This window comes from Myotis daubentonii, chromosome 1, assembly GCF_963259705.1.
Source record: "Myotis daubentonii chromosome 1, mMyoDau2.1, whole genome shotgun sequence".
Taxonomy (NCBI): domain Eukaryota; kingdom Metazoa; phylum Chordata; class Mammalia; order Chiroptera; family Vespertilionidae; genus Myotis; species Myotis daubentonii.
Genome location: NC_081840.1, coordinates 20,794,444 through 20,812,458, shown reverse-complemented (window position 1 = coordinate 20,812,458; position 18,015 = coordinate 20,794,444). Strand labels below are relative to the sequence as shown.

Sequence of the window (18,015 nt, the reverse complement as noted above, 5' to 3'; positions counted from 1 at the left end):
TCTTCCCTCGCCTCTCCGCCGCAGTCTCCATCACTCTCTTGTCCCTCCTCTGCGCCCCTCACCTTCTCTTCCATCTTGGTGACGGGGCAGAGACAATTCTCCTCTGCCCGGGAGGGCTGCCTGCCGGGGCAGTGGGCATCTCTTTGGCGTGGTACGGGCTCTAGATGTTAGGGAGGTGGAAGGGAGGGTCTCAGTGGTTTTTTGAAGAATTAGGGGTCAGCAAGGCCAGACCCCTGATTATGAAATAATGTGAAGAACGAGGGTCACTATGAGGGTGGAGGAGGAACGTGACTTTGGGAGGCATGTGGAGTCAGATTGTGCCAGCTGTGAGCAATGCAAGGCGCAGAATGGCTTCTAATAACAATGAGAGTTTGCTATCAAGACGGGGGCGGTCTGAGGGCCGAGGAGGCTGAGTCAGGTGGAGCGGAGTGACCGTATTAAGAGGGGCATTTGGGTTGTAGGGATGAGTGAGGGGAGGCTGGGTAATGGCACTCGCAGATCTGGAGAGCTCAGAGAACCTGCTGGTCACACTGGGAGGCCGGAGTGGGAGTCAGCGTGTGAGAGAATACAGATGCTGTGAGTGTGTTCTCTGCCAGCCCCTGCCTGTTAGCACAGCAGGTACTAAATCAGACTGGTCTCGATTTGATTTCGCACTCTGCCATGTCAGAGCTGTGTGACCCCAGGCAAGTTTCTTAGCCTCTCTGAGCTTCAATTTTCAATCCCCAAATCCCCAATTTACAATCCTTTCCATAGGAGCGTGCACAACCTGTAAATTGGGTGTAGTAATGGTACCTACTTACAGGCATGTTGTGGAGATGAAATGAAATAATGCACATAGGGCCCTTTGCACAGTTCCTGGTACATAGGAAAGGCTCAGATATGTGGATGCCACAGAGGAGATAAACCTGAACCCCTTTAGGAGACTAAGACCTGGGCTCCAGGAGCAGCTCGGCTTGTTAGGTTCCTCTCCCACCCTTGGCAGTGCTCCTCCTGATGACCTGTCTCCCTGCGGCCTTCTCATCCCCCCACCCCTACCCCTGTGGTACTGGAACATCGTCTGCAGCAGCAGCAAAGCAGGCAGGTACCTAGTTAGTGTGTGTGTGAGGATCTCAAAACCATTCTCTGTTGTTTCTCGTGTCCTCTACTACTTATAACTGTCAACACTGAACACATGCTCTTCCCAGGCACTGTTTTAGGTTCTTTACCTACAAGCATATATTTAATCCACACAATATCCCCAGTGGTTACGTGTTATTAAGTGTTAGCATGCCCATTTTACAGATGAGGAAACCGAGGCACCGAGAGGTGGGATAGGTTTCCAAATTCAAATGACTAGTGTCATAGGCAGCCTCTAAGATTCTCTCACTGATCTCTCCCTTTGGTATTCACACCATGTATACCCAGGGGTGTGGCTGGGCCCAGTGAGCTGCTTCTTATGAACAGAATATAACAAAAGTGATGGGCTGCCACTTTGGAGATTAGATTACAGAAGACTGTGACGTCTGTCTTGCTCACACTCTCTCTTCCTACCTCTTCTCAGGTCACTTGCTCTGATGGAGCAAGCTGCCATGTGTCAGCTGCCCTACGGAGAAGCCTCCCGGGACTGAGGCTGGCCTCTGGTCACAGCCCACGTGGAACCAAAACCTGCCAGCAACCATGTGAGTGAGTTTGGAGATGAGCCATTCCCCTGTGAGGCCTTGAGGTGACTGCAACACCTGGTCAGACACCTTGATTGTAGCCTGGGAGAGATGCTGAGCCAGAGGACCCAGCTAGGCAGTTCCCACACCCACAGGAACTATGAGGGAATACGAGTGTTCTAAGCTGCTGAGTTTGGGGATAATTTGTTACGCAGCAATAGATAACCCATACAACAGGCCTAGCCAGGCCCGGATTTGGACCTAGGCCGTTGGACTCTAGAGCCTGTACTTGACTGCTTTGCTTCATGGCACCTGAGGAGCCTTCTGGGACTGAGCCACTCAGGTGGTTAAGTCATATCTGAGATGGGCAAGCGAGCTTAGATGGCTTTCTCAGGTGGTCACTTTGCACATGGATTCAGGCTGAGTTTAAGTAATGTCCAGGTGAAAAGAGATTTGCAAATGCCGTCTGGACAATGTCTCATCTCCCATAGGATTCATTTAACCTGGTCTAAGAGAAAGGTGAGGAAGATATGTTCTTTAGGTCTAGAGGAGCTTTATTTGTTAGTTACCTGGTAGGCAAGGAAAGAACCCTCCTTTTGTAAGAAAGGTGGTGTCATGAGGAAGCCTTGGGCCCAGAACAGCAGAGAGCAATCCATGTGTGCCCCCAAGAAATGCTTCTAAGCCAAGGCAGCCTCATGTGGGAGGACTTTGTCTACAACAAGAAAATGATCCGGACTTTACCTCACTAACATTGGGAACGAACCGAGCCCATCTGGATTTATCGGCGACAGTGAGATTCTGCCATTTCTCTCCTGGAGGTAGGGACAGCACAGCCTTGTCATTGAGACGTCCTTCCTTTTTCGTAATGAATGACTTCCTTCAGCTCTGGAAGAATTGGCAAAGCCTTGGAGGGAGACTGGAAAGTTTAGAATTTAGTGGAATCTAGAGATCCGCCCTGTAATTTCATTCTAAAGTCATTCAACCCCTTAACAAAGAAAACCAGTGTTAAGGACAGGGTAGTTCATTGATTTTTTTAAAAATATATTTTATTGATTTTTCACAGAGCGGAAGGGAGAGGGATAGAGAGTTAGAAACATCAATGAGAGAGGAACATCGATCAGCTGCCTCCTGCACACTTCCTACTGGGGATGTGCCCGCAACCAAGGTACATGCCCTTGGCCAGAATCGAACCTGGGACCTTTCCGTCCGTGGGCAGGCTGACGCTCTACCCACCGAGCCAAACCGGTTAGGGCAGGGTAGTGCATTTATGTTATTGGAGGGACCTATAGTAGTAAGAGAGAAAACAGATGCTGGTACTAATCATAGGAAAGAACCCTCTGAGGCAAAGATGCCTTGATAACTGAAAAAACATTACCATTTCAAGTTGGATTTCTACTGTATTAGCCCACTAAATGAATACCTTTTGGGGAGTTATGTATGTGCCTAGTTTAACGGGCCAGTGGCTGAATCAGCTGGTCTCCCTCAACGTTGCACTGATTTAGCTCCATCCAGAAGGACCCACATCCCCCTTGGGGCTCAGAGAACCTTTCCCCTCCCACCTTGGGTAGATCCCACATGGGTGGACTCAACTGCATCCTGACCATCTGGTCAGGCCTGGTCTGTGATTCCAGGATGATGGGCTCGGACCAGGGACATTGCATGGAGACAGGAGAGATGGAGCCAAAGAGAGCCCCAGCAGTGTTAGTAGTGGTTCTCAAGGGATGTGGAGAAGTTTCTGGGAAACAGTCTAAGAAGGAAGAGACTCAGGGACAAGATAAGGAAAGCAGACCATGAACCTATATTGTAATTTCATTCTAAAATTGTCCAACCCTGAATACGGAAAATTCCTACCAACACAATCCTAGGAGGCAAGAGGGAAGAGTTAGACTGTCCAGGGCACCTGCACCAGCTCCATAGTTGTCTGGTTGTAAGCAGGAGAGACTGAATGAGCTCACTTAAACAAAACTGGAGTATAGCCCAAGGATGCATAGGGCCAACCCTCAGAGGGGCCAAGGGCCAGGGCACTAAAGATCTGGGAATGCTTGGCTATTTTCAGCCTTTGGGCACCTGGTTCAAGACTCACCACCCACAGAGCATTCGATTGGCCTAGTTTGAGTCACATGATTGACAGTACCACCAAGGCTGCAAGAAGTGGGCATGGGACAGCTCCCCAAAGCCAAATTGGGTTGAAGATGCCAGGAAAGGGGTATGCTGGGAAGACGAAAATAATAAGTCATCTACTACTTTACAACTCATTACACACACACACACACACACACACACACACACACGTGAAATCTTCATGTTTGTCTAATAAGTTAATATCAGGCAAAAACAGCTTTCTTTCCATTGTTCTGGGCTCATCCAGCAGAAATGAGATCATCACCACCTTATTGTGAATGACCGTCTTTCCCTTCATGGACTCCCATCAACACCCAAGTCCCCTTCCCACTGCCCATGTCAGCGTGTGCCCTGGAGACATAAGCAGGCCCAGGCCGAAGCTACGAAAAGCATGTAAGATGATGTGTACAGTTGCCCCTTTCTTAGGAACCTCTTTGGATGCAAATAGACGATTCTACAGAGGACCAGGGCAGGGCCCAGGGACAGAAGCTGAACCTTATTTAACACCGACAGTGAGATGTCTGTATTTGTTTGGGAGTGTGGATTGAGGGGGCAGGGGGCACCGCAGTGAGGTGTGTGCTATTCTGGTGGGGCCTGGGAGCAGAGCAGACAGGGCCATTGGTGTCTTCTCCACCCCGACCCGAGGGACGTGAACTCTCCCATCCCTGGGAAGCACCTGGTGCTGGAGGAAAATGAGCCCCAAGCAAGTCCTCGGAGAGCAGCCTCTTCATGAGTCGGGCCACCGGGGGCGTGCGGGGAAGTCATCAGGGTAACCAGCCTTAATAAAGGTAGATGAGATGCGAGAGGGGTGGGTTGGAGCAGGGGGAGTCAGAGGGAAGGAAATGATTGCGGGAGAAACAGATGCAATTGAACAAGACTCATGGAGATGGATTTCCCTGCCTTGGTCCAAACTCAAATCCCTGTGCTCAGATTAATTAGCAAGGAAATATTTTTCTGTCTGCAGAAAAAGGCTGCTGGATTGCCAGTGGGACGTGAGGGTGGGCAGTCTATCAAATAACTACTAATTAGGTTACTTCCCACTGCTGTTGACATGCTGGGGGCACGTTCCTGGGCCAAAATAAAGGGGGGAGGCGGGGGAGAGGAACAGAGGCTGAGATAGAGACACAGGCCAGGATCCTCTCTGCTCGTTTTAGAAAATTACTGGCTGGAATGAGGAAGGAGAACCCGGTCCAAAGCCCAAAGAAGAGATGGCAGGAGAGCAGCAACGTGCTGGTTAGCAGACACCCCAGGGCTGAGACCTGCGCGGGTGCTTGCATTTCACAGCTTTCTACAAACGCTCTGAAAACATGCACAGGACGGACAGTCACTGGTAAGTCCGAGCTCTGCATTTGCCTCATTGATTCCCACAGCTGTGGGAAAGGTATTTTAGCCCCTTTCTATAGATAAGGAAATCGGGGCTCAGAGATGTTTTATAACCTAACCACAGTCACACAGCAAGTAAGAGTTGGTGAGGCTAAGCTTTGAACCCACGGTTGGCCTGATTCCACCCTGCCTACCCTAACCACTACTCAATGGATGGTGCACATGCGGCAACATATATTCTCTTCTTTTGTGTTCCTTTGCCTAAGTTGCCTAATTCTGCCCTAAAGTTCTCAAGGCATATTCTCCAGCGTGTCCCAAGCAGGGACCTATATTACACTGCAGGAGGGGCCCACCGTTTTTCCCGAGGTCTGAGCCTTGGAGGCCCGCCCATAGTTCCTTAGAGACCCCCCCCCCAGAGGAGGGTTCGAGAATGCATTCCATTGGAGACCACCGAGCCGTCTAGATATGCCCACGTGGAGTCTGCCTACTCCCTCACGCTCTGTCCTCACTGTCGACTGGGCTGTGAAGCAGCTGCTGAGCAGTGGCCCGTGGCCGTTGCTTCTCATGGGCTGGCCCATCCTCCTCCTTCCGCCCTTTCCTGTGAGCAGGGCTGGACCACAGGGCCCTCTGCTCTCTAGGCGAGCCTCCTGCCTGGCGAGCCCTGCTCTTCATTGCTATTGCTCCCTTTCTTTCCTCAAAGCTCTCCTTTTTGCATTCCTCCTGCTGCTGTCAAGTGGCTATTTGTAACCCGTGCGTCAGCTTGTGAGTTTCTTGATGCCAACGACTACGTCTTAAATACTAAGTGTCCCCTGCACTTAGTCTTGTACCAGGCACCTGGTGATGAGTATGCTGTGAATGTTGGCTGAACGAAGGAGCAAATGTCTGAAAGACTGTGTGGCTCATAGCCAGTCTGCCTCTAAATGTTTCCCTAATGTTTTATGTGGCACCAGGCACCCCTCTGTAGTGTTGGGGTGTCTAAGTATTTCCTGCTGAGTACGACAGAAAGATGACAGTGTCCCCAAGATGCCATTTAGCCAAGTTCCTTCGTAACATTAAATGAGTGGAGACTTTGTACAGAAGGCATTGCTACTGCAGCAGATGGAGACTGGGGGGGTCAGATGCTACTGCTATTGATCTCTGGCCTTTGATAGCCAGGCCCAGACCTGAGCACCTGGGCCTGGGCACGCCAGGGGTGGATGGGGAATCCATCAGAGTGGCTGGGAATGAAAGAGTGTCTGGAAAACCTGCTTCCTCGGAGCTAGTCCTGTGTGAGCACACAGAATCTATCCACAGAGGGGTGAGGTAGCAGAGCAAGTGGGTTACCTAAAAATAGCAGTGCTGGCTTCCCACAGTTAGAGACGGGGCTCTGCGGTGTGTCTTGACTGGTTTGTGCAAGTTTGCTTATTTATTGAGAGTCAGAGAAAAGGATCAAATCATTCACCCAGAGGTGGAAATATGACCCCTCTTCTACAACGGGCAACCAGGCAGGGGAGCTGAGCCTGGGCGCGCCCCTCGGCTGCCCCTGCCTTCATGGTGCGGTTGACGGTGGCAGAACCTCAACCCAGGCCTGGGGCATTCTGTGGGAAAGGCACATGTCTCCATGCCAGTGCATGAGTGTGAATCTCTCTGACGAGGTGCAGAAGTCACCGAGACCAGCACTAGGCACACATAGTAGGTGCTTAATGAATGTTAATGAGGGAGAGTCAATGAGGGGGCATCCAAAGTCAGAACAGGAGGAGACAGGGAGCGAGGAATATAATGTGAAACAGCCAGAATGTTTTTGAAGAAAAGGGATCGATTTGGGAGTCAGGAAGCCATAGGTTCAAATCCTAACTCTGGGAAAGGTATATTAATATGGTAACTTCAGGAAAGGGACTTTACCTCTCAGAACCTCAGTCCTCATCTAGAAATTTTAAAAATGTGAATAATAATACCTATCTCATTTTGATTGTGGGATTATTAAGTGAGGTAATATACAGAAAGTGCCTATACAGGCTGAGTTCAATAACTATATTTTTATTATCATTTGTTATGAATATCATCAACAATGAGGATCCCCAGATTATTAACAGTTAGAATATTACTTTTAAAAAGAACTCAAATTAAAGATGCCAATTTTCCTCAAATTGATCGATGGACTTAATGCAATTTCAATGAAAATGCCAGAAGGCTTTTTAAAAATAGAAATTGACAGACATATTCTAAAATGTACATGGAAATGCAAAGGCCTCATAATAAATAAAGACAATTTTGAAAAAGAAAAAGTTGGAAAATTTATACTATCAGATATAAAACTACAGCACTAAAGTATTGGAATAAGAACAGTCATATCGATGAATGGAATAGTATGGAGAGTTCAAATGCAGACCCAAACATTTGGATGCCCAGATAGTTGGTCAAATATTATTCTGCGTGTTTCTACGAGGATTTTTGGGATGAGATTAACATTTACATCAGAAGACTGAGGAAGCAGGTTGCCCTCCCTAATGTGGATGGGCTTCATCCAAGCAGTTTCAACTACCACAAAGAGGCTGACACTCCCGTGAGTAAGAGAGGATTCCTCCTGCTCCATTGCCTTTGAATTGGGACACTAGATTTTTCTTGCTTTTGGACTTGAACTGAAACATCAGCTCTTTCTGGGTCTCAAACTGGCCAACTTTCAGACAGGAACTATGCCATTGGCTCTTCTAGATCTCTGGCTTGCCAACTCACCCTGCATGTCTGAGACTAGTTAGCCTTTTATAATCATGTCAGCCAATTCCTTATAATAAATCTCTTTATATCTTAAAATATCCTCTATGTGTAAAGAAGATCTATCTAACTATTCAATGATGTATTTACATATCTATCTATCTATCTATCTATCTATCTATCTATCTATCTATCTATCCATCTAATCCTATTGGTTCTGTTTCTCTGGAGATCCCTGACAAATACAGACATCAACTTTTGCTCATTGAAAGACACTGTGGTAGATTGAATGATGGCTTCCCCAAGTTGTCCATGTCCTAACCCTGGAACTTGTGAATATGTTACATGGTAACAGACACTTTGCAGCTGTAATTAAATTAAGGATCTTGAGAGAGGGATGATTTCTTGGAGTATCCACTGGGCCTAATGTAGTCATAACGGGTCCTTTAAAGAATGAGGCAGGAATAAGCGAGATGTGATGATGGAAGCAGAGGTTGACACGCAGCCTCTAGAAACTAGAAGAGGCAAGAAAATATATTGTTCTCTAGAGCCTCCAGAAGGAATGCTGCCCTGCCAGCATCATTTTAACTCAATGAAATTGACTTCTGATCTCCAGAACTGTAAAATAATAAATTTGTATTGTTTGGAATCACTAAGTTTATGATAATTAGCTACAGCAGGAATAGGAAACTAATGCAGACACCATTAAGCTAACATGCGCACACACACACACACAGGCACACACACAACTTGTACTAAGAATACATAAAGAGATCTTACAGCTCAATAATAAGACAAATAACCGAATGTAAAAATTGTCAAAAGATTTGAACAGGTAAAAGAAGACACACAAATGGGCAAGAAGTACATGGAAGGAGGCATGTCATTAATTATCAGAAAAATGCAAAGTAAAATACAAGAAAACACTATCTCATGATCATTAAAATAGCTAAAATTAAAAAGATCACCAATATCAAGTATTGATGAGGAATTGGACTAATTGGAACTCTAATGCACTACTGGTGGGAATGCAAAATGGTCATCCACTTTGGAAAATTGTTTGCTAGTTTGTTATAAAGTTAAACATTCATTTCCTATACAACCCAAGATTCAACTTTTAATTATTTACTCAAGATAATGAAAACATATGTTCATGCAATGACTATTTGTAAAAACAACCCAAAATGTCCATCAACCAGAGAATAAATTATGATATAATAATAGAGTGGAATACTACTCAGCAATACAAAGAACTACGGATACATACAACAACATGGATGAATCTTGAAAACCTTATGAAAAATGAATCAAGTCAGACACAGAAAAGTACATACTCTATGATTCCATTCGTATGAAATTCAGGAAAGGCAAAATGAACGGAGAGCATCAGAAAGCAGATCGATGGTTGTCTGGGGCCAGGGTTGGGGTGGGCAAAGAGGTAGGAAGAAGCTTTGGGGGAATAGTGGAAGTATTTTATATCTTGATCGTGGTGGTAGTTAGAGGTCAGCAGACTGTTTTTTCTATAAAGAACACAGATAATAAGTATTTTTATCTCTGAGAATCATATGGTCTCTACTCAATTTTGCCACTATAATATGAAACCAGATATACATAATGTGTAAACAAATGGGTGTGGCTGGATTTAGCTCAAAGGCCCTATTTCCTAACCCCTAGATGGGCTCATCAAACTATAATCTTAGAATGGGTGCATTTTGTTGCATATACATTTTATCTCAATGTATTTGATAAAAATAACAAATGGAGAATAATGTGCAGCTATTTTTGAAGTTTCTTTTTTTGAAATCTACATACAAAATATACACAAATCATATGTATATAGCTTGATGAATTATAATTGTAGCCATTCTGGTAGATGTGGAATAGTATCCGATTGTGGTTAATTTGTATGTCCTGATAATAACTGATACTGAGCACCTTTGTAAATACTTATTGGCCATTTGGATATTTTCTGGTGAATCTTTATCTCTGAAGCCATTTGGGCCTGGAAACTACAGATTTAAAATTCTTTAATATATAAAGAGAACTTCAGATTTTCTATTATCAGTTCTAAGTTTTATTTTTAAGGGAATTTGTCTATTTCATTTAAATTTCTACTATATCTGTACAAAGTTGTTATAATGTTCTCTTATCTTTTTAAAGTCTGTAGTATTTGTAATAATGTTCCCCTTCTTATTCCTTTTGTGTGTCTGTGTGAATCTTGCTAAGGGTTTAATAGTTTATTAGTCTTTTCCAAGAACCAATTTTTGGCTTATATATGTTTCTTTTCTATTTAAATAATTTCTGCTCTAATCTCTATTATTTCCTGCCTCTGCTTCTTTCTTAGGACTTAATTCACTGTTGATTTTTAATTAAAAAATATATACATATAGTTATTGATTTCAGAGAATAAGGGAGAGGGAGAGAGAGAAACATCAATGATGAAAGAGAATCATGGATCAGTTTTCTCCTGCACACCCCCTTCTAGGGATTGAGCCTGCAACCTGGGCATGTGCCCTGACCGGGAATCCCACCATGACCTCCTGGTTCATAGGTCGACACTCAACCACTGAGCTATATCAGCCAGGCAATTTTTTAATTCTTGAGATGAATGCTTAGGTCATTTGCCTCCAGCTTTTCTTGTTTTATAGTAATGAATTAAGGGTGTAAATAATTAACTAACGGTATAAATTTTCTTCTAAACATGGTTTTAAATTAACTTCATAGTTTTTATATATCACATTTTTATTATAATTCAGTTAGGAATATTTTCTAATTTTTATTGCAATTTCTTCTTTTACTTAGTGGTTTTTTAGAATATTTTTACTTAATTCCCAAACATTTGGGGATTATCTGGTTATCCTTGCGTTAATAATATCATCCTTAATTACTCTGTGATCAGAAAAAATATTCTGATTTATTTTAGTCTCTTAGAATTGCTGAGAGTTGTTTTTATAAGCTTAGCTTAAGGTCAATTTTGTTAGAGATTATTTGTGCATATTTTTATCTTTTTTCTTTTTTATTGATTTTAGAGAGAGAAGAGAGAAGGGGAGAGAGAGGGGGAGAGAGAGAGAGAGAAACATCAATGAGAGAGAAACATCTATTGGTCATCTCCTGCACAGCCCCTACTGGGGATCAAGCTTGCAACCTGGGCATGCGTCCTTACTGGGAATGGAACCAGTGACCTCTAGGTGCATGGGAGGACACTCAACCAACTGAGCCACACCAGCCAGGGCTACTGTGTACATTTAAAAAGTGTTCTGAAGTTGTTGGATGAACTCTCCAACATACATCAATTAGTTCAGGTTTGTTCATCATGTTGGCAGAGCTTCTGTATTATTACTGCAGTTCCTGGGAAAGACCTGAACCAGAGGCCAGGGGGCCAGGAGAAGGAACCTGCTTCCTCCATTTCTGAAGGGGCCACCTTCCCTGGTACTAACTGCCCTTCCCTTGGGCTGGGCAGGGAAGGTCAGGGAAGAGGGGTTGGCCCCTCCTTCTATGTCACTTGCTACCAAGTCCTCATACCTCCACCCAAAGCCTCATGCCTGCAAGTACCAGGAAGGGAAATGCTAATAATGTCTTGAGAGGGAGAGACTTTCTTCAGTGTGAACATAAAGTCAAGTCTTTGGGGATACGCTATGGGGGAGGTCCGGCCCTCTCCCATTCCATGGTTTAATGTGTAACTTGTCACCTTTCCTGAATGTCAATTTCTTTTATTTGCCTGTAACACTTTCACCTTGCTCTGTCTCCTTGGTTACAGCGTGCAGCTGCAGTCCCACTGCAGACCTGCCAGAGCCCAGCCACTTCTGCTCCAGGTTGACTGACAAAGGCTTTGACACCCTTGTCCCTGGCTAAACTCCTCAAATCCGCCAGACATGCCCCAAACCATCCCCACCCGGGGGCCAGCTCCTGGGCGCACTGGGTGTTCCTGGAGGGTAGATCCTTGGGGCAGGCCTGTCCTGTGCCCCCCACAGAGCCGTGTCCAGTGGAGGTGCTCCACGAGTACTTGTGGAATTAAACTGAATCGCTGTCCCTTCTCCTGCGAAGGTCCCTTCGTCTGAAGACTGTTTCTGTCTCTAAAAGAGTTCACACCAACCTATAAGCTCTCCCTCCCTCCCTGCTACCCCCTCTCTTTTCGACTTCCTTCCTTTCCTGTCTTTCTTCTACAGATATTTGTTGAGCACCTAACATATGCCTGGCACAGAGGGTCCCCTGGTAGATAAGACATTCCAGATATCTGTTTTATGGAGAGGACCTTACATGGGAGCCAAATCCACAAATCCATAAGCTGACCTCAAACTGTGGGAGATGCTATAAGGGAAGTAGCAGAGGCCCCTGACAGAGGAAAGGGGAGGGGTCTGCCTGGAGAGGGTGGTGAGGGGAGGGCCTCAGAGGAGGTGATAGGACACGTGATGAGCAGTATCAATGTCTTAAGGTAAAATTTTGTTTCTTTTTTTTAAAAATATATTTTATTGATTTTTTACAGAGAGGAAGGGAGAGAGATAGAGAGTTAGAAACATCGATGAGAGAGAAACATCGATTAGCTGCCTTCTGCACATCTCCTACTGGGGATGTGCCCGCAACCCAGGTACATGCCCTTGACCGGAATCGAACCTGGGACCTTACAGTCCGCAGGCTGGCGCTCTATCCACTGAGCCAAACTGGTTTCGGCAAATTTTGTTTCTTAAAAAGAAAAAAGCCCTGTAGCTAATGACATAAAGTTAACCTTTGTTCATTGTAGTGGCAAGGACTTGGGTATTCATTACCTTTCGTACTTTTCTGTATTAAAAGTGTTCCTATATTTAAAATATAGTTTCCTGCATTTGATCATCTATTTGAAAACTTCTACTCCAACAACTCACAATTGGTGTCAGATGAGCTATTGCTCATATGAATGATGCCTTGGAGCATCATCGCTGGGCCTCTGGTCCACCCTTGCCTTTCGCCTTTTCTTTCCTGGCAGACTCCTACTCATCCTTCAAAACCCAGCTCAAATATCACCTTGCCAGTGAAACCTTCTTTTACCTACTCTTAGGGAGATCCAGTTGTTCCGTGGATTGCTGTTGCTCAGTACATTGCTTATATGATTCTAATAAATCTTGGCATGTTGTATCGCAGTTTATTTGCTTGCATATATAGACTCTTCCAAGGTTCATCTCATTGTCTTCGGCTTCCAGCACAGAGCACATAGTAGCACATTGTAGATTCTCAACAATGATTCTCCAGGATGCCTGTTGGACGAATGACTAAATGTTTAACCTTCAAACAACAAGCTCTCAAAAGAGTATTAATAGGAGATATTTGTATACAGGCAATATGCTAATTAAACTTCATTTTATTTATTCATTCACACAAACTCAGCAAGAACTCCATTTGGCTGCTATTAATGTTCAGTGTGATTTACTATAAGTACTTGAAGTGTAAAAAATGTGTTTCTTTTCAAAGGAAAGCCACAGTTCTTCTGGTTTTTCCCCATCCCTCCCCTCATTTGTATGAATTAGTAAGACGTGACTTTAGTTCAGGTCTTTCCCTGAGATTTGCAGGCTGGTTACGTGGTAATTTAATTACTTCTGAACCTACTGAAGGCAAATACCAAGCAATCTACAGGGAAAGATTGTGGAGTTCCCAGTTATTTATTAAGAAAGCTTCATGTAGCCCTAGCTGGTTTGGCTCAGTGGATAGAGCCTCGGCCTGTGGACTCAAGGGTCCCAGGTTCGATTCTGGTCAAGGGCACAAGCCCTGGTTGCGGGCTCAATCCCCAGTTGGGGGCGTACAGGAGGCAGCCAATCAATGATTCTCTCGCCTAACTCTCTTTCCCTCTCTATTTCTCTCTGAAATCAATAAATATATACACTGAGTGGCCAGATTATTATGACCACCTGATGTTTGTAGGCAAATTAGCCGTACACTGCATCACCGTATGGGTATGGAAGCCGAAGGCCTGTTCGAACACCTTTGCTGTCTGCAGTTACCAAGATAAAACATCTCCAATTCGCACAGGAGCACAAGGATTGGACAGTCGAGCATTGGAAAAAAGTCATGTGGTCTGATGAATCACATTTCCAGTTGCATCATGCAGATGGCAGAGTGAGAATTTGGCAGCAACAGCATGAAAGCATGCACCCCACATGCATGAGTACAACCCTTCAAGCTGGTGGGGGCAGTGTTATGGTTTGGGGCATGTTTTCCTGGCATGATTTGGGCCCTTTAATTCCTGTGGAATGACGTCTGAATAGCACAACATACCTAAGTATCGTTGCTGATCAGGTTCATCCTATCATGTTGATGGTGTATCTTAATGGAGATGGCTCCTTCCAACAAAACAATGGGCCATGCCACGGTGCTCATATTGTGCAGGAGTGGTTTCAAGAATATGAGGGAGACTTTACCTTGCTTAGGTGGCCCCCACAATCACCAGATCTCAATCCAATTGAGCATTTGTGGGACGAAGTTAAAAGAGCCATCAGGCAGCTGGTTCCACAACCATCAAATCGCACAGAACTGGACAGTGCTATTCATCAGGCATGGTGTCAGATTCCTCGCATCACCTTTCAACATCTTGTGGAGTCAATGCCAAGAAGAATCGCCGCAGGATTGAAGGCAAAAGGTGGTCCAACGAAGTACTGATGGGGTGGTCATAATAATCTGGCCACTCATAATAATATATATCTCAGGTTCAAAGGCTGTTAAATCACGTTGTTCACCCATATCTTCAGAAAAAAAATCATTTCTACTGTCATGGTAAACAACCTGCTTCCCTGTTTATAATGGTCTGGCCCTCTAGCAACTTCAGCGCGAAATTATAGCTAATTTGCCTACAAACATCAGGTGGTCATAATAATCTGGCCACTCAGTGTATATACTAGAGGCCCAGTGCACGCATTTGAGGGGGTGGGGTCCCCTCAGCCTGGCCTGTGCCCTCTGGCAGCCCAGGACTCCTCGCTCCTTACTGCCCACGTGCTTACTGCTCCCTACCGCTCGGCTCACTGCTCCTTAGTGCTGCCACAGAGGCTCTGGCCACTGCCGCTGCACTTGCCAGCCGTGAGCCCAGTTTCTGGCTGAGCAGCGCTCCCCCTGTGGGAATGCACTGACCACTAGGGAGCAGTTCCTATGTTGAGCATGTGCCCCCTGGTGGTCAGTTCATAGAGACCAGTCATTCCACCATTTGGTTGATTTGCATATTAGGGTTTTATTATATACGAATATATATATATATATATATAAAAGCTTCTTGTAGTCCTCATGGAGGCAAAGGGGACCCATTTCTTACCCTACCCTGTGGGTGTCCGCTAGGAGGGAAGCCGAATTAGAAAAATTTGGATAATTTGGATCCTGGAGTTGGCCAGCAGAAGGACAGATAGCAGGACCCTTATAAAAAGGCTAGCAGAGATGCCTGGCCAGCATGGCTCAGTGGTTGAGTGTTGACCTATGACCTATGAACCAAGAGGTCACAGTTTGATTCTTGGTCAGGGCACGTGCTCAGGTTGAGACCTCGGTCCCCAGTGGGGATGTGCAGGAGGCAACTGAGCAATGATTCTCTCTTATCATTGATGTGTCTATTTCTCTCTCCCTCTTTCTTTCTCTTTGAAATCAATTTAAAAATATATTAAAGAAAAAAAAAAGACTGGCAGAGACGGAGGGCTGCTTAGTTCCTCCCAGGGACAGCAATTCATAAACACTTTCTTGTCTTTGTCCATCTGCAGCTTGTGGGGGGAAGTGTCTGTCTGGAGTGGGACTGTCTTGGTTCACATCCCAGCTCTGCCTCTTTCCAGGTCAGACTATTATAGGACCTCCCTCTGCCTCAGTTTCCTCATCTGTAAAATGGGGATGAGAATGGTTGCTGTGAAGGTCATAGGGTTGCTGTGAAGGTCAGATGAGTTAAGGCATGTCAGCCAGCAGCCCTGTGGACCATTTATTTCTCAATCAAATTATACTGACCTTGTTTGTTTATTCAACAAACATTTATTGGTCCCCTAGTAAATGCTAGGATCTGGGCTAGGCATTGGCAGGTAGTGGGTTGGAGGATGATATACACATGAAAAAGCAAGTCCTCCCCCTCTAGGAGCTGCAGGCCAGGGTGGGAGACCAGTGTGTGAACAAACATTTCCAATGCTGTGTGATGAGTGCTGTGGCACATTGAGGCACGCAGTCCTGTAGGAATCGAGGAAGGTGTGGCTGGTGCAGGGAGGACATCCCCAGGAGGTGACATTGGAGCTGGGCTTGGAAGGCCGGATGGTATGTTCCAGGCAGAGGCATGAAAGGGAATGCAATGCTCCAGAGGGAAAAGTTCCGTGCGGCCGGACATGGCGAGAGCTATAGGCTAGGGCAGATTATTCAGTACAGCTTAGAGCCAGGCAAAGGACTTGGATTTTATCCCATGGAACCTAGAGAGCCACGCAGGGAGGGGGCCACAGCAGAGGAAGTTAAACGGTCGCTGGGAGCACAGGCTGTCAAGTGAGGCAGATGTGAGTCCAATCCTGAGTCCACCAATTACCTGCCGTGTGACCTTGGGTAAGTCGTTTCCCTCTGACTGTGTTTCCTGGATGGTGGGTGGGGGGAAGTCATCCCTGTCCACTGGAGCAGTTGTAAGGATTAAAGAAGGCAACGTAGATCAGGTGTTTTACACAGACCCTGGCACACAGTAGGTGCTCAGTCCCTGGTGACTTATTGCCATCCTTACTGCTTTGTTGGTAGCATGAGGCCAATGCACCTGAGAAGACAGCACACAACTCAAGGCAAAGGGGGGTGTGGTGGGGACACGACAACGCACGCTGGTGGGTGGGGAGGCCTGCGGCCAGGACCTCGGCGGGCAGGGAGTGGACAGGTAGGACATCCCACTTGGGCTGGACGGCAAAGAATGAATGGAAATTAAGTACGAGAGAGTGGAAAGGCAGTAGAGCTAGGCATGCACGCAGCAAGGACGGCTTGTTTATGGGATGCTGTGCAGGCTGGTTGGGCAGCAGGTAGGGTCAATCCCTTGGGGGAAAGGAATGGCAAAAAATCTGACCTGGGGGCCTGGGGGCGGGGCTTTGGTTTACTGACTTGGCTATGCCTCAGGTCTCCTGTTATTCCCCTATACTGGCACCTCCCCTTCCTCTAAGACAGTGGTTCTCAACCTTCCTAACGCCGCGACCCTTTAATACAGTTCCTCATGTTGTGGTGACCCCCAATTTCATTGTTACAAATTGAACATAATTAAAGCATAGTGATTAACCACAAAAACAATATGTAATTGTATATGTGTTTTCCGATGGTCTTAGGCGACCCCTGTGAAAGGGTCGTTCAGCCCCCAAAGGGGTTGCGACTCACAGGTTGAGAACCGCTGCTCTAAGAAGAGTATGGGGTGCCCCAAGGGGGTTGTGGGCATGTGTCAAATTGCTGGGCCTGGCTGGTCCCTGGCAAACTGTTCCTGGGCAGGAGGTGCTTCGTATCCGGTGGTGGTGGAGAGAGTGGGGGTATTTGCTTCAGTGGAGCACCTCCTTTCAGGCCTGACCACCTAGGATGGGGTCAGGCTGCCCCTCCCGCCCCTCCTCCCTTGCAAGATGTCACCAGCCTCGAGCCATGTTACCCCCATCGCTGGAGAACGCCCTCCAGACAGAAGAGTGGGCAGTGTCCCTGGCTCCACCTGGCCCTCCTATGCAGAGCCAGTGCCCATGATGGCTGCTCCCTGGTGTCCTGCGTCCTGGTGGAAGATGATTAATGGCCTGGCTGCGCCGATGTGTTGTATTTAGGTCTATTCCCAAGCAGATAGATTTTTCTCTGCAGATAAAACGAAGGCAGGCCGTTCCTGGGCTGCGGGGTCCCTGCCCACCCCTCCCGGCTGCAGGCTGTTAGGGAGCTCTGAAAGTTAAATGAGTTGATAAGCGGGCGGGGGCAGGGAGGACTGTACCTTCAGTGGCCCTTGTAAACAGTATAAAGTCACCTTGATGTGTGGGGACTAATGACGCTGGAGCAAGCCAAATGGAGTCCAGTGGCACTGAGCCAGGACGGGAGCCAGCGTCCCCACGGCATGGAGAGGGGCTGTCAGGGCCTCACCTTCCTCTGTCCCTGTCTTTTCCCTGGTGACAGGCACTTGTACTCAGCTCTGTCTCATGCCGAGTGCAGAACTCATGACGTTTCCGTTGCTTCCTCTGTAGAAAGGGAATGAACACTCCGATGTTGAAGTCCTAACTCCCCGTACCTGTGAAGTGACCTTATTCAGAATCAGGGTCTTTGCAAATGATCAATTTAAGAAGAGGTCATTAGG

At 46.3% G+C, this 18,015-nt stretch overlaps 1 protein-coding gene across 1 annotated transcript in view; it reads left to right on the top strand.

The window, feature by feature from the left end:
* Positions 1–16,051: 16,051 nt before the first annotated feature.
* ESRRB (estrogen related receptor beta) overlaps positions 16,052–18,015 on the top strand; it is a 178,224-nt gene continuing 176,260 nt past the window's right edge. The window contains exon 1 of the mRNA XM_059689620.1: positions 16,052–16,280. The gene's annotated coding sequence lies outside the window, so the exon portion shown is untranslated. The remainder of the gene's footprint in view (positions 16,281–18,015) is intronic.